Genomic DNA, 16,972 nt, shown 5'->3' on the forward strand with positions numbered 1-16,972 from the left:
TAGATTGCAGATGGACGAATAGGCTTTTCATGGTCACATTCTTTAGATTGCAGATGGACGAATAGGCTTTTCGTGGTCACATTCATTAGATTGCAGATGGACGAATAGGCTTTTCGTGGTCACATTCATTAGATTACAGATGGACGAATAGGCTTTTCGTGGTCACGTACTTTAGATTACAGATGGACGAATAGGCTTTTCATGGTCAAATTCTTTAGATTACAGATGGACGAATAGGCTTTTCGTGGTCACATTCTTTAGATTACAGATGGACGAATAGGCTTTTCGTGGTCACGTACTTTAGATTACAGATGGACGAATAGGCTTTTCGTGGTCACGTACTTTAGATTACAGATGGACGAATAGGCTTTTCGTGGTCACATTCTTTAGATTGCAGATGGACGAATAGGCTTTTCGTGGTCACATTCTTTAGATTGCAGATGGACGAATAGGCTTTTCGTGGTCACATTCTTTAGATTGCAGGTGGACGAATAGGCTTTTCGTGGTCACATTCTTTAGATTGCAGATGGACGAATAGGCTTTTCGTGGTCACGTACTTTAGATTACAGATGGACGAATAGGCTTTTCATGGTCACATTCTTTAGATTACAGATGGACGAATAGGCTTTTCGTGGTCACGTACTTTAGATTACAGATGGACGAATAGGCTTTTCGTGGTCACGTACTTTAGATTACAGATGGACGAATAGGCTTTTCGTGGTCACATTCATTAGATTACAGATGGACGAATAGGCTTTTCGTGGTCACATTCTTTAGATTGCAGATGGACGAATAGGCTTTTCGTGGTCACATTCTTTAGATTGCAGATGGACGAATAGGCTTTTCGTGGTCACATTCTTAAGATTGCAGATGGACGAATAGGCTTTTCGTGGTCACATTCATTAGATTACAGATGGACGAATAGGCTTTTCGTGGTCACATTCTTTAGATTGCAGATGGACGAATAGGCTTTTCATGGTCACATTCTTTAGATTGCAGATGGACGAATAGGCTTTTCGTGGTCACATTCATTAGATTGCAGATGGACGAATAGGCTTTTCGTGGTCACATTCATTAGATTACAGATGGACGAATAGGCTTTTCGTGGTCACGTACTTTAGATTACAGATGGACGAATAGGCTTTTCATGGTCACATTCTTTAGATTACAGATGGACGAATAGGCTTTTCGTGGTCACGTACTTTAGATTACAGATGGACGAATAGGCTTTTCGTGGTCACATTCTTTAGATTGCAGATGGACGAATAGGCTTTTCGTGGTCACATTCTTTAGATTGCAGATGGACGAATAGGCTTTTCGTGGTCACATTCTTTAGATTGCAGGTGGACGAATAGGCTTTTCGTGGTCACATTCTTTAGATTGCAGATGGACGAATAGGCTTTTCGTGGTCACATTCTTTAGATTGCAGATGGACGAATAGGCTTTTCGTGGTCACATTCTTTAGATTACAGATGGACGAATAGGCTTTTCGTGGTCACGTACTTTAGATTACAGATGGACGAATAGGCTTTTCGTGGTCACATTCTTTAGATTGCAGATGGACGAATAGGCTTTTCGTGGTCACATTCTTTAGATTGCAGATGGACGAATAGGCTTTTCGTGGTCACGTACTTTAGATTACACATGGACGAATAGGCTTTTCATGGTCACATTCTTTAGATTGCAGATGGACGAATAGGCTTTTCGTGGTCACATTCTTTAGATTGCAGATGGACGAATAGGCTTTTCGTGGTCACATTCTTTAGATTGCAGATGGACGAATAGGCTTTTCATGGTCACATTCTTTAGATTGCAGATGGACGAATAGGCTTTTCGTGGTCACATTCTTTAGATTGCAGATGGACGAATAGGCTTTTCGTGGTCACGTACTTTAGATTACAGATGGACGAATAGGCTTTTCATGGTCACATTCTTTAGATTGCAGATGGACGAATAGGCTTTTCGTGGTCACGTACTTTAGATTACAGATGGACGAATAGGCTTTTCATGGTCACATTCTTTAGATTGCAGATGGACGAATAGGCTTTTCGTGGTCACATTCTTTAGATTGCAGATGGACGAATAGGCTTTTCGTGGTCACGTACTTTAGATTACAGATGGACGAATAGGCTTTTCGTGGTCACGTACTTTAGATTGCAGATGGACGAATAGGCTTTTCGTGGTCACATTCTTTAGATTGCAGATGGACGAATAGGCTTTTCGTGGTCACGTACTTTAGATTGCAGATGGACTAATAGGCTTTTCGTGGTCACATTCTTTAGATTACAGATGGACGAATAGGCTTTTCGTGGTCACGTACTTTAGATTGCAGATGGACTAATAGGCTTTTCGTGGTCACGTACTTTAGATTGCAGATGGACGAATAGGCTTTTCGTGGTCACGTACTTTAGATTGCAGATGGACGAATAGGCTTTTCGTGGTCACGTACTTTAGATTGCAGATGGACGAATAGGCTTTTCGTGGTCACGTACTTTAGATTACAGATGGACGAATAGGCTTTTCGTGGTCACATTCTTTAGATTACAGATGGACGAATAGGCTTTTCGTGGTCACGTACTTTAGATTACAGATGGACGAATAGGCTTTTCGTGGTCACATTCTTTAGATTACAGATGGACGAATAGGCTTTTCATGGTCACATTCTTTAGATTGCAGATGGACGAATAGGCTTTTCGTGGTCACATTCATTAGATTACAGATGGACGAATAGGCTTTTCGTGGTCACATTCTTTAGATTGCAGATGGACGAATAGGCTTTTCGTGGTCACATACTTTAGATTGCAGATGGACGAATAGGCTTTTCGTGGTCACATTCTTTAGATTGCAGATGGACGAATAGGCTTTTCGTGGTCACATACTTTAGATTGCAGATGGACGAATAGGCTTTTCGTGGTCACATACTTTAGATTGCAGATGGACGAATAGGCTTTTCGTGGTCACATTCTTTAGATTGCAGATGGACGAATAGGCTTTTCGTGGTCACATTCTTTAGATTGCAGATGGACGAATAGGCTTTTCGTGGTCACATTCTTTAGATTGCAGATGGACGAATAGGCTTTTCGTGGTCACATTCTTTAGATTGCAGGTAGACGAATAGGCTTTTCGTGGTCACATTCTTTAGATTGCAGATGGACGAATAGGCTTTTCGTGGTCACGTACTTTAGATTACAGATGGACGAATAGGCTTTTCATGGTCACATTCTTTAGATTACAGATGGACGAATAGGCTTTTCGTGGTCACGTACTTTAGATTACAGATGGACGAATAGGCTTTTCGTGGTCACGTACTTTAGATTACAGATGGACGAATAGGCTTTTCGTGGTCACGTACTTTAGATTACAGATGGACGAATAGGCTTTTCGTGGTCACATTCTTTAGATTGCAGATGGACGAATAGGCTTTTCGTGGTCACATTCTTTAGATTGCAGATGGACGAATAGGCTTTTCGTGGTCACATTCTTTAGATTGCAGATGGACGAATAGGCTTTTCGTGGTCACATTCTTTAGATTGCAGATGGACGAATAGGCTTTTCGTGGTCACATTCTTTAGATTGCAGATGGACGAATAGGCTTTTCGTGGTCACATTCATTAGATTACAGATGGACGAATAGGCTTTTCGTGGTCACATTCTTTAGATTGCAGATGGACGAATAGGCTTTTCATTGTCACATTCTTTAGATTACAGATGGACGAATAGGCTTTTCGTGGTCACGTACTTTAGATTACAGATGGACGAATAGGCTTTTCGTGGTCACATTCATTAGATTGCAGATGGACGAATAGGCTTTTCGTGGTCACATTCATTAGATTACAGATGGACGAATAGGCTTTTCGTGGTCACGTACTTTAGATTACAGATGGACGAATAGGCTTTTCATGGTCACATTCTTTAGATTGCAGATGGACGAATAGGCTTTTCGTGGTCACATTCTTTAGATTGCAGATGGACGAATAGGCTTTTCGTGGTCACATTCTTTAGATTGCAGATGGACGAATAGGCTTTTCGTGGTCACATTCTTTAGATTGCAGATGGACGAATAGGCTTTACGTGGTCACATTCTTTAGATTGCAGATGGACGAATAGGCTTTTCGTGGTCACATTCTTTAGATTGCAGATGGACGAATAGGCTTTTCGTGGTCACATTCTTTAGATTGCAGATGGACGAATAGGCTTTTCGTGGTCACATTCTTTAGATTGCAGATGGACGAATAGGCTTTACGTGGTCACATTCTTTAGATTGCAGATGGACGAATAGGCTTTTCGTGGTCACATTCTTTAGATTGCAGATGGACGAATAGGCTTTTCGTGGTCACATACTTTAGATTGCAGATGGACGAATAGGCTTTTCGTGGTCACATTCTTTAGATTGCAGATGGACGAATAGGCTTTTCGTGGTCACATACTTTAGATTGCAGATGGACGAATAGGCTTTTCGTGGTCACATTCTTTAGATTGCAGATGGACGAATAGGCTTTTCGTGGTCACATTCTTTAGATTGCAGATGGACGAATAGGCTTTTCGTGGTCACATTCTTTAGATTGCAGATGGACGAATAGGCTTTTCGTGGTCACATTCTTTAGATTGCAGATGGACGAATAGGCTTTTCGTGGTCACATACTTTAGATTGCAGATGGACGAATAGGCTTTTCGTGGTCACATTCTTTAGATTGCAGATGGACGAATAGGCTTTTCGTGGTCACATACTTTAGATTGCAGATGGACGAATAGGCTTTTCGTGGTCACATTCTTTAGATTGCAGATGGACGAATAGGCTTTTCGTGGTCACATTCTTTAGATTGCAGATGGACGAATAGGCTTTTCGTGGTCACATTCTTTAGATTGCAGATGGACGAATAGGCTTTTCGTGGTCACATTCTTTAGATTGCAGATGGACGAATAGGCTTTTCGTGGTCACGTACTTTAGATTACAGATGGACGAATAGGCTTTTCGTGGTCACGTACTTTAGATTACAGATGGACGAATAGGCTTTTCGTGGTCACGTACTTTAGATTACAGATGGACGAATAGGCTTTTCGTGGTCACGTACTTTAGATTACAGATGGACGAATAGGCTTTTCGTGGTCACATTCATTAGATTACAGATGGACGAATAGGCTTTTCGTGGTCACATTCTTTAGATTGCAGATGGACGAATAGGCTTTTCGTGGTCACATTCTTTAGATTGCAGATGGACGAATAGGCTTTTCGTGGTCACATTCTTAAGATTGCAGATGGACGAATAGGCTTTTCGTGGTCACATTCATTAGATTACAGATGGACGAATAGGCTTTTCGTGGTCACATACTTTAGATTGCAGATGGACGAATAGGCTTTTCATGGTCACATTCTTTAGATTGCAGATGGACGAATAGGCTTTTCGTGGTCACATTCTTTAGATTGCAGATGGACGAATAGGCTTTTCGTGGTCACATTCTTTAGATTGCAGATGGACGAATAGGCTTTTCGTGGTCACATTCTTTAGATTGCAGATGGACGAATAGGCTTTTCGTGGTCACATACTTTAGATTGCAGATGGACGAATAGGCTTTTCGTGGTCACATTCTTTAGATTGCAGATGGACGAATAGGCTTTTCGTGGTCACATACTTTAGATTGCAGATGGACGAATAGGCTTTTCGTGGTCACATTCTTTAGATTGCAGATGGACGAATAGGCTTTTCGTGGTCACATTCTTTAGATTGCAGATGGACGAATAGGCTTTTCGTGGTCACATTCTTTAGATTGCAGATGGACGAATAGGCTTTTCCTGGTCACATTCTTTAGATTGCAGGTGGACGAATAGGCTTTTCGTGGTCACATTCTTTAGATTGCAGATGGACGAATAGGCTTTTCGTGGTCACGTACTTTAGATTACAGATGGACGAATAGGCTTTTCATGGTCACATTCTTTAGATTACAGATGGACGAATAGGCTTTTCGTGGTCACGTACTTTAGATTACAGATGGACGAATAGGCTTTTCGTGGTCACGTACTTTAGATTACAGATGGACGAATAGGCTTTTCGTGGTCACGTACTTTAGATTACAGATGGACGAATAGGCTTTTCGTGGTCACATTCATTAGATTACAGATGGACGAATAGGCTTTTCGTGGTCACATTCTTTAGATTGCAGATGGACGAATAGGCTTTTCGTGGTCACATTCTTTAGATTGCAGATGGACGAATAGGCTTTTCGTGGTCACATTCTTAAGATTGCAGATGGACGAATAGGCTTTTCGTGGTCACATTCATTAGATTACAGATGGACGAATAGGCTTTTCGTGGTCACATTCTTTAGATTGCAGATGGACGAATAGGCTTTTCATGGTCACATTCTTTAGATTGCAGATGGACGAATAGGCTTTTCGTGGTCACATTCATTAGATTGCAGATGGACGAATAGGCTTTTCGTGGTCACATTCATTAGATTACAGATGGACGAATAGGCTTTTCGTGGTCACGTACTTTAGATTACAGATGGACGAATAGGCTTTTCATGGTCAAATTCTTTAGATTACAGATGGACGAATAGGCTTTTCGTGGTCACATTCTTTAGATTACAGATGGACGAATAGGCTTTTCGTGGTCACGTACTTTAGATTACAGATGGACGAATAGGCTTTTCGTGGTCACGTACTTTAGATTACAGATGGACGAATAGGCTTTTCGTGGTCACATTCTTTAGATTGCAGATGGACGAATAGGCTTTTCGTGGTCACATTCTTTAGATTGCAGATGGACGAATAGGCTTTTCGTGGTCACATTCTTTAGATTGCAGGTGGACGAATAGGCTTTTCGTGGTCACATTCTTTAGATTGCAGATGGACGAATAGGCTTTTCGTGGTCACGTACTTTAGATTACAGATGGACGAATAGGCTTTTCATGGTCACATTCTTTAGATTACAGATGGACGAATAGGCTTTTCGTGGTCACGTACTTTAGATTACAGATGGACGAATAGGCTTTTCGTGGTCACGTACTTTAGATTACAGATGGACGAATAGGCTTTTCGTGGTCACGTACTTTAGATTACAGATGGACGAATAGGCTTTTCGTGGTCACATTCATTAGATTACAGATGGACGAATAGGCTTTTCGTGGTCACATTCTTTAGATTGCAGATGGACGAATAGGCTTTTCGTGGTCACATTCTTTAGATTGCAGATGGACGAATAGGCTTTTCGTGGTCACATTCTTAAGATTGCAGATGGACGAATAGGCTTTTCGTGGTCACATTCATTAGATTACAGATGGACGAATAGGCTTTTCGTGGTCACATTCTTTAGATTGCAGATGGACGAATAGGCTTTTCATGGTCACATTCTTTAGATTGCAGATGGACGAATAGGCTTTTCGTGGTCACATTCATTAGATTGCAGATGGACGAATAGGCTTTTCGTGGTCACATTCATTAGATTACAGATGGACGAATAGGCTTTTCGTGGTCACGTACTTTAGATTACAGATGGACGAATAGGCTTTTCATGGTCACATTCTTTAGATTACAGATGGACGAATAGGCTTTTCGTGGTCACGTACTTTAGATTACAGATGGACGAATAGGCTTTTCGTGGTCACATTCTTTAGATTGCAGATGGACGAATAGGCTTTTCGTGGTCACATTCTTTAGATTGCAGATGGACGAATAGGCTTTTCGTGGTCACATTCTTTAGATTGCAGATGGACGAATAGGCTTTTCGTGGTCACATTCTTTAGATTGCAGATGGACGAATAGGCTTTTCGTGGTCACATTCTTTAGATTGCAGGTGGACGAATAGGCTTTTCGTGGTCACGTTATTTAGATTACAGATGGACGAATAGGCTTTTCGTGGTCACATTCTTTAGATTGCAGATGGACGAATAGGCTTTTCGTGGTCACATTCTTTAGATTGCAGATGGACGAATAGGCTTTTCGTGGTCACATTCTTTAGATTACAGATGGACGAATAGGCTTTTCGTGGTCACGTACTTTAGATTACAGATGGACGAATAGGCTTTTCGTGGTCACATTCTTTAGATTGCAGATGGACGAATAGGCTTTTCGTGGTCACATTCTTTAGATTGCAGATGGACGAATAGGCTTTTCGTGGTCACGTACTTTAGATTACAGATGGACGAATAGGCTTTTCGTGGTCACATTCTTTAGATTGCAGATGGACGAATAGGCTTTTCGTGGTCACATTCTTTAGATTACAGATGGACGAATAGGCTTTTCTTGGTCACATTCTTTAGATTACAGATGGACGAATAGGCTTTTTGTGGTCACGTACTTTAGATTACAGATGGACGAATAGGCTTTTCGTGGTCACGTACTTTAGATTACAGATGGACGAATAGGCTTTTCGTGGTCACGTACTTTAGATTACAGATGGACGAATAGGCTTTTCGTGGTCACATTCTTTAGTCAAGTCAAGTCAAGTCAAGTTTATTTATACAGCGCTTTTTACAATACAAGTTGTGTCAAAGCAACCTTACAGTATTAAAATAATAAGATAAAATGTCAATAAAAGTGCAAAAGTTCCATATTGCAGCAAAGTCAAATTGGAGAGGACTCATCTGGTTCCCATGGCCTTGTGCCGGTGGCTGTTTAGGGTAGGAGTTCTTTCTGATGATCTGTCCCTGGGGCTCATCTAGTTGACACGGTATCCGCTGACATTCAGCTGTAGGTGTTTATCCACCTCTTGGTATGGACTGGATCCGGGGGACTGCAGTGACCATCTGATCTGGGTACGGACTGGATCTGGTGGCTATGGTGACCTGGGAATAAGAAACAAACAGACTAATATTAATGTAGATGCAAGAGTTCCAAGTTGCCACAAAATCAGATTGGAGAGGACTCATCTGGTTTTCGCAGTCTTGCGTCGGTGGCCGTCTAGGTGATGGGTCTTCACTGATGATCTGTCTCTGGGGCTCATCTAGTTGATGTGGTCTCTGCTGACATTCAGGGCTGTAAAGGATATCTCTGGGTGCTGATGGGTACAGACTGGATCCGGGGGACTGCAGTGAACGTCTGATCTGGATACATGATCGGTGGCTACGGTGACCTCGGAATAAGAAGGAAAGATACTAGTATTAGCGTAGATGGCATTCTTCTTCTGATGCAACGAGTACATCAGGTGTTTTGGGAAGTGTCCCTGGTTCCGGTTGACCTAAATAATGCAGCCTAACAATCCTTTAACGGATTTGGATTGGGAAATGTATTAAGTGTAGGCCAGGTTAAAGAGATGGGTCTTTAATCTAGATTTAAACTGACAGATTGTGTCTGCCTCCCGAACAGTGTTAGGTAAATTGTTCCAGAGTTTGGGCGCTAAATGTGAAAAGGACCTGCCGCCCGCAGTTGATTTTGATATTCTAGGTATTATCAAATTGCCGGAGTTTTGAGAACGCAGCGGACGTGAAGGACTATAATATGATAAGAGCTCGCTCAAGTACTTAGGAGCTAAACCATTCAGGGCTTTATAAGTAATTAGCAAGATTTTAAAGTCTATACGATGTTTAATAGGGAGCCAGTGCAGTGTTGACAGAACCGGGCTAATATGGTCATACTTTCTGGTTCTAGTAAGAACTCTAGCTGCTGCATTTTGGACCAGCTGGAGTTTGTTTATTACGCGTGCAGAACAGCCACCCAATAAAGCATTACAATAATCTAATCTTGAGGTCATGAACGCATGGATTAACGTTTCTGCATTTGACATCGAGAGCATAGGTCGTAATTTAGATATATTTTTTAGATGAAAAAATGCGGTTTTGCAAATGCTAGAAATGTGGCTTTCGAAGGAGAGATTGCTATCGAATAGGACGCCTAGGTTCCTAACTGATGATGACGAATTTACAGAGCAGCCATCTAGTATTAGACTGTGTTTTAGGTTATTACTTGTAGAGGTTTTAGGTCCAATAATTAACACCTCTGTTTTTTCAGAATTTAGCAGTAAGAAATTTCTCGCCATCCAATTTTTTATTTCAACTATGCATTCTGTTAGTTTTCCAAATTGGTATGTTTCACCGGGCCGCGAAGAAATATAGAGCTGCGTATCATCAGCGTAACAATGAAAGCTAACACCATGTTTCCTGATGATATCTCCCAAGGGTAACATATAAAGTGTAAAAAGTAATGGCCCTAATACTGAGCCTTGAGGTACTCCATACTGCACTTGTGACTGATATGATACCTCGTCATTTACTGCTACGAATTGATGCCGGCCAGATAAGTACGATTTGAACCAAGCCAGTGCACTACCACTAACGCCAACATAATTTTCAAGTCTATTTAAAAGAATATTGTGGTCAATAGTATCAAATGCAGCACTTAGATCTAGTAGCACTAATAGAGAGATGCATCCACAATCAGAAGACAGGAGAAGGTCATTAGTAACTCTAATAAGAGCAGTCTCAGTGCTATGATACGGTCTAAAACCTGACTGGAAATCCTCACAGATACCATTTTTCTCTAAGAAAGAACACAATTGTGAGGACACTACCTTTTCTAGTATCTTTGACAGAAAAGGGAGATTGGAAATTGGTCTGTAATTGTTTAATTCATTTGGATCAAGTTGAGGTTTTTTAATTAAAGGCTTAATAACAGCCAGTTTGAAGGTTTTGGGGACATATCCTAATGATAATGACGAATTAATAATATTCAGAAGAGGATCCATGACTTCTGGAAGCACCTCTTTTAGTAACTTAGATGGAATAGGGTCTAACATACATGTTGTCGGTTTAGATGATTTAATAAGTTTACACAGCTCTTCCTCTCCTATAGTTGAAAATGCATGGAATTTTTCCTCAGGAGATCTATAGCATATCTGATTTGATCCTGTAGCGGATGGCTGCATAGTTACAATTTTATCTCTAATACTATCTATCTTGGTAGTAAAGTAGTTCATAAAGTCGTTACTGCTGTGCTGTTGGGAAAACTCAACGTCTGTTTGTGCTTTATTCTTCGTTAATTTAGCCACTGTATTGAATAAATACCTAGGGTTATGTTTGTTTTCTTCTAAGAAAGATGAAAAATAGTCTGATCTAGCAGATTTTAGTGCTTTTCTATAGGATATGTTACATTCACGCCAGGCTGTACGGAAAACCTCTAGTTTTGTTTTCTTCCAGCTGCGTTCCATTTTTCGTCGTGCTCTCTTCAGTGCGCGAGTGTGTTCAGTATACCACGGCGTCGGACTGTTTTCCTTAATCTTTCTTAAACGCAGAGGAGCAACTATATCTAAAGTGCTAGAAAAAAGAGAGGCAATAGTTTCTGTTGCATCATCAAGTTTTTCTGAGCTATTGGATATGCTGAGGAATTCAGATAAATCAGGAAGATTACATACAAAGCAGTCTCTTGTGGTAGAAGTAATGGTTCTACCGTATTTATACCGAGGAGTTAATTTTACAGATTTAGATATCTGGAGTATACACGAGACTAGATAATGATCTGAGATATCATCACTTTGATGCAGAATTTCAACGCCATTTACATCAATTCCGTGCGACAATATTAAATCTAAAGTATGATTTCGGCAATGAGTAGGTCCTGACACGTGTTGTCTAACCCCAATTGAGTTCAGAATGTCTATAAATGCTGATCCCAATGCATCTTTTTCATTATCAACATGGATGTTAAAATCACCCACTATTAAGACTTTATCTGCGGCCAACACTAATTCGGATAGAAAATCAACAAATTCTTTAATAAAGTCTGTATGGTGCCCTGGTGGCCTATATACAGTAGCTAGTACAAGCTTCACAGGAGATTTAGCATTAATACTTGTTTCTTTAGATAATGTTATATGGAGCACCATTACTTCAAACGAGTTATACTTAAAGCCCGTTCTCTGGGAAACACTGAACATATTGTTATAAATTGTGCAAACTTTTACACGTGGCACATGTTTGTAACAGTAATTTTGGGGGGTAGACTCATTTAAAATAATGTAATCATCTGGTTTTAGCCAGGTTTCTGTCAAACAGAGCACATCTAGCTTATGATCAGTGATCATATAATTTACAAAAAGTGCTTTCGTAGAAAGTGACCTGATGTTTAATAAGCCAAGCTTTATCATTTGTTTCTCAGTATTATGTAGATTTTTTATTTGTTGAACATCAATTAAATTGCGACTCTTAAATTGCTTTGGAAGTTTATTGTATTTTCGAGCTCGGGGAACAGACACAGTCTCTATAGTGTGATATCTAGGTGAAAGGGTCTCTATGTGCTGAGAATTAACTGATTTCTGTGACGTGAGGCGGCTAGCAGACGGTCGGTTTAGCCAGTCTGTCTGCTTCCTGACCTGGGCCCCAGTGAGTCAAGTGCAAACACTAAGACTATGTGCCATATTTCTAGACAGAAGAGATGCTCCACATCCGGAGGGATGAAGACCATCTCTTTTAAACAGGTCAGGTCTGCCCCAAAAGCTTGTCCAATTGTCTATGAAACCTATGTTATTTCGCGGGCACCACTTTGACATCCAGCCATGGAGTGACCACAGTCTACTGTGAATCTCGTCACCACGGTAAGCCGGGAGGGGACCAGAGCATATTACAGTGTCTGACATCGTACTTGCAAGTTCACACACCTCTTTAACATTATTTTTAGTGATCTCCGACTGGCGAAGTCGAACATCATTAGCGCCGACGTGAATAACTCCCGGTAAACATTGGACTATGTTGGCTGGTGTCTCTATTTTCACGTTCCGTACAATAGAATCGCCAATTACTAGAGCACTTTCATCAGGTTTCTCAGTGGGTGCTTCACTGAGTGGGGAGAACCTGTTTGATGTTCTGATCGGAACGGAAGAGCGGTGTTTTGACCCGCGACTATGCCGTCTCACAGTCACCCAGTTGCCCTGCTGCACGGGCGTTGTTACCGGAACCGAACAATTTGCATGACTCCCTGAGCTAGTCACATCCAAAGCCGTATCTAAGTCCCTCACATTCTTACTATCCTCCATTAAAGTTTGGATGTGTGTCTCTAGTTCTGTGATCTTCTCTGTCAGCCTAGCTATTTCCTTGCATTTATCACATGTATAAGACTCACTGCCGACAGAGATAGATAAACTATACATGTGGCATGTGGTGCACACAACAACAGCAAGAGAAGAAGCCATTACTCACCGTTTATGTAGAAAGGACCCAACTTACCACTGTTACTTGATGAGCACTTGAAGAGCGGGATGGGAGGAGGAACAACGGAGTAAATAGGATGTAAAAGGAATCGCGATTTGCAAGCTAATCGATTAGCGGAATGCTAACGCGTTTCAGATCGTGGTTTTGAAATAAAAGCGAACAATCAGCGAGAGAGAAAGGAGAGCGGTAGTATGCGCGAATGGAGTAACGTTACGTGTATAAAATGTAAGCCGCAAGTGGCAAGCTAGCTAGCTCACTGCACTCACGTTTAACGGGTAAAGTAAGCGGTCAGATTAGTGTGACGGATAATTTCACAAGTCTGTTGGGAGTAAAACTGTTTTTAAATACTTTAAACAGCAGAGAGTAATAATTAGATAGAGATTTCTAAAGAAAAACAAGCTCCTGAAAGCTACAAATACAGAGAGCTAAAAACACAAACCAGACCGCAGCGCAGCAAAACAGGAAGTCCCTCCGGGGGCCGGAGATAGGGCCCCCCAAAACCCCACACTTTGACCGGCTGTCACTCGGCCGAATCGCCGCCGAACCGCACCGAACTCGGGTCGATCCTAGACCTCCGCGGCGCCTATCCGACGACACCCACCCCGAGACCCTACCCCTTCGGGCAACAGCAAAATTTATAAAAAATGTAGTCTTTATAAAGTCACAAACAGCTTTGTGCTTTATTTGGCTGGTGGTTAAATATATATATATATATATATATATATATATATATGTATATATATATATATATACATATCCTTTATAGATACACTTTATAGTCCAGTGGTTCTCAAAGTGGGGTCCGTGGCGCACTTCCTGGGGGTCCGTGGAAAGTTTGCTACAAAATATAATCAAACCCGGAGAAAGTGCAGGGACCATCGTCATTACTCCCGCGTGTGAAACGTTAGACCAATGAGAATTCGGCTTTTACATTACGTCAATCTACGGTGACGCATTGCTGCCACACACTTATTTTTTCCCACTCAGCTATGTCTTTTCTCGTAAAAACTACATCTTTTCTCGTTAAAACGACATAATTTTCTAGTTAAAACGACATCTTTTTCTCGATCTATGTCATAAATAACGACATATGTCATAAAAACGATCTGATATTCCTGTTATAGATGATATGATTATATTATGTGAGGGAGCTAAGCGTTTTTCCGCGCTGCCTTCGCCACAGTCCTGACCTAAAGGAGGATGCACGCTGCTGGAGTTATATAGAAATACACTGTTTTAATAATTTTAATGTAATGGTTTTAATTGTAACGGCATGTTTAGGATTAATCTCCAAACTGCCCTCAGGCCCAGAGGATTTAAGATGATCAGATCAAAACTGTTATTTTTGACTCTGAACTTGGAATATTATTTGGATGAAAGTTTGATTTTACAGAAAATGTAGGCCTAAATAGTATCAGAAATAAATAAGAAAAATGACACGTTTGATCGTGTTATGATGATGATGATTTCGTTCTGTTTAAAAAATGAAAAATAAATGATTTTTTTTTTCATGAAAAGAGTGCTTATGCTTTAATATTTGCCTGTCTACTGTCTGTCCCATCATGCAGAATACATGTTCGTCTGATGTACCGCTCTGCAAATTAGTCACAATAACGTTTCTTTGCAAGTCTCATATATGAAGCACAACACTGCACTTCTCGGGTCGGCGGCACCAGCGCGATCCCTTACATTGTGATTACAGAGGAAAGAAACTAAAAGTTTGCTTTATTTTATGTACTTCCACAATAACAACAAAACGTTACAAATTGCCTTTGTAAAAATACAGGGTGCGCTCTCGGAATTTATGTCTCTATGCAGCTTGAAAGGTCTACGTCAATAAAAGAATCGAAAACAAAATTGTGTTTATTTAATTCGTATAAATCCAACAAGAGGTAGTGTACAGTCTTTAGTACAGATTTGTGGCTTGATTCAGCTAAAGATAAAATTTAATAATGTATAATAAATAATTTATCATTTGTATATAATCATACTAAGTATCAAGGCTGCCCAGGCATGTTAAATTAATATTCAAGCAATAAGCTCATGTGTTTAACCCACGAACAAAAATACGAAAAATCGAGCTTTTCGTTTTTCGTTTCTCAAGCAAAATGAAATAATAATAATAGGCCACTCAAATTTTTATTATGCTTATTGTTATTATTATTATTAGGCGTATTATTATTTTTAATATAAAATCTTAAGATAATCAAAACTATTCATTCTGAATAATCGACTTTTTGATTGATTTAACAGCAAATCGAAATATAATTCATAATAAAAAAATATAATAATAGGCATAATAATAATAATAATAATAATAGCTTAATTATTATTATTATTATTATTATTATTTCGTTTTGTTTGAGCAAAGGAAAAACGAAATTAAGATAGATTTTTGTATTTTTGTATTTGTATTTATTCTGGATGATGCGATATACAGTAAAGACAGGTTTTTTTTTTCATTAATTTTGTTCATTTTTGAAACAGAACGAAATTATTATTATCATAATACAATCAAACCGTTTGTCATTTCTCTTTTATTTATTTATGATCGTATTTCAATTTTCTGTAAAATCTAACTTTCATCCAAATAATATTCCAAGCTCAGAGTCGATTATTCAGAAATAACAGTTTTGATCTGATCATCTTAAATCCTCTGGGCCTGAGGGCAGATTGGAGATTAATCCTAATAAACATGCCGCTACAATTAAAACCATTACATTACAATTATTAAAACAGTGTATTTCTATATAACTCCAGCAGCGTGCATCCTCCTTTAGGTCAGGACTGTGGTGAAGGCAGCGCGGACAAACGCTTAGCTTGCTCACATAATATAATCATATCATCTATAACAGGAATATCAGATCGTTTTTTATGACATGTCGTTATTACGAGAAAAGATCTCGTTATTGTGAGAAAATATGTCGTTTTAACGAGAAAAGATGTCGTTTTTACGAGAAAAGATGTCGTTATAACCACATAGATAAGTGTGGAAAAAAATCTGTGTGGCAGCAATGCGTCACTGTATCAATCTGCCAAAACATTTCCCTCAGACTTTAACTTCACGTCTTCAGCTAATGAATGAAAGCCAATTAAACCGGCACATTATGCTCAGCACTCCCCCCGCTTTAATTCTGGGCCGATAGAAACTTTGTTGTTACATTACGCCAATCCGTCAAAGCACTATAAAAACGCTAACCTAACGTTACTAGGCTAGAATCCACAATGGATAAATATTTAAAAAGGTCAAGTATTGATAATCCCAAATTGGTGCATTGTCATTGTATTTTATATCTGAGCACTATACTTATCCTTAGCAAACATCTTTTGCACTATTTTTATTGTGTTCCAATGTTTCTGCAGTGTTAATTGTTAAACTGGGTAAACATACTCTCTTTTTATTGCCTGTTACTGCATTGGTGCATTGTCATTGTATTTTATATTTTATATCCTTATCAAAAATCCTTTTGCACTATATTCACTGTGTTCCACTGTGTTGCTGCAGGGTTAATTTTTACTTGTCCCCCACCCCACCCCACACACACACACACACACCAGTTAAACATATATTTCATATTATAACACATGAAGTCATTTCAAAAAAGTTTGATTCTCTCTGTTTATTGCCTGTTATTGCATCAGTGCATTTTCATTGCATTTTAGGACTATACCTATACTATACCTATAGTGTTCTTGCAGTTAATTTTTACTTGCTCAACCCTTTCCCATCATCTCTCTCACACACACACACACACAAACGATTTAGCTATTACATTTGTGTTGCGGTTATGAGGGGGTCCTTGGAATTTTTTCTGCCCTATGAGGGGTCCCTATC

This window comes from Garra rufa, chromosome 25, assembly GCF_049309525.1.
Source record: "Garra rufa chromosome 25, GarRuf1.0, whole genome shotgun sequence".
Taxonomy (NCBI): Eukaryota; Metazoa; Chordata; class Actinopteri; order Cypriniformes; family Cyprinidae; genus Garra; species Garra rufa.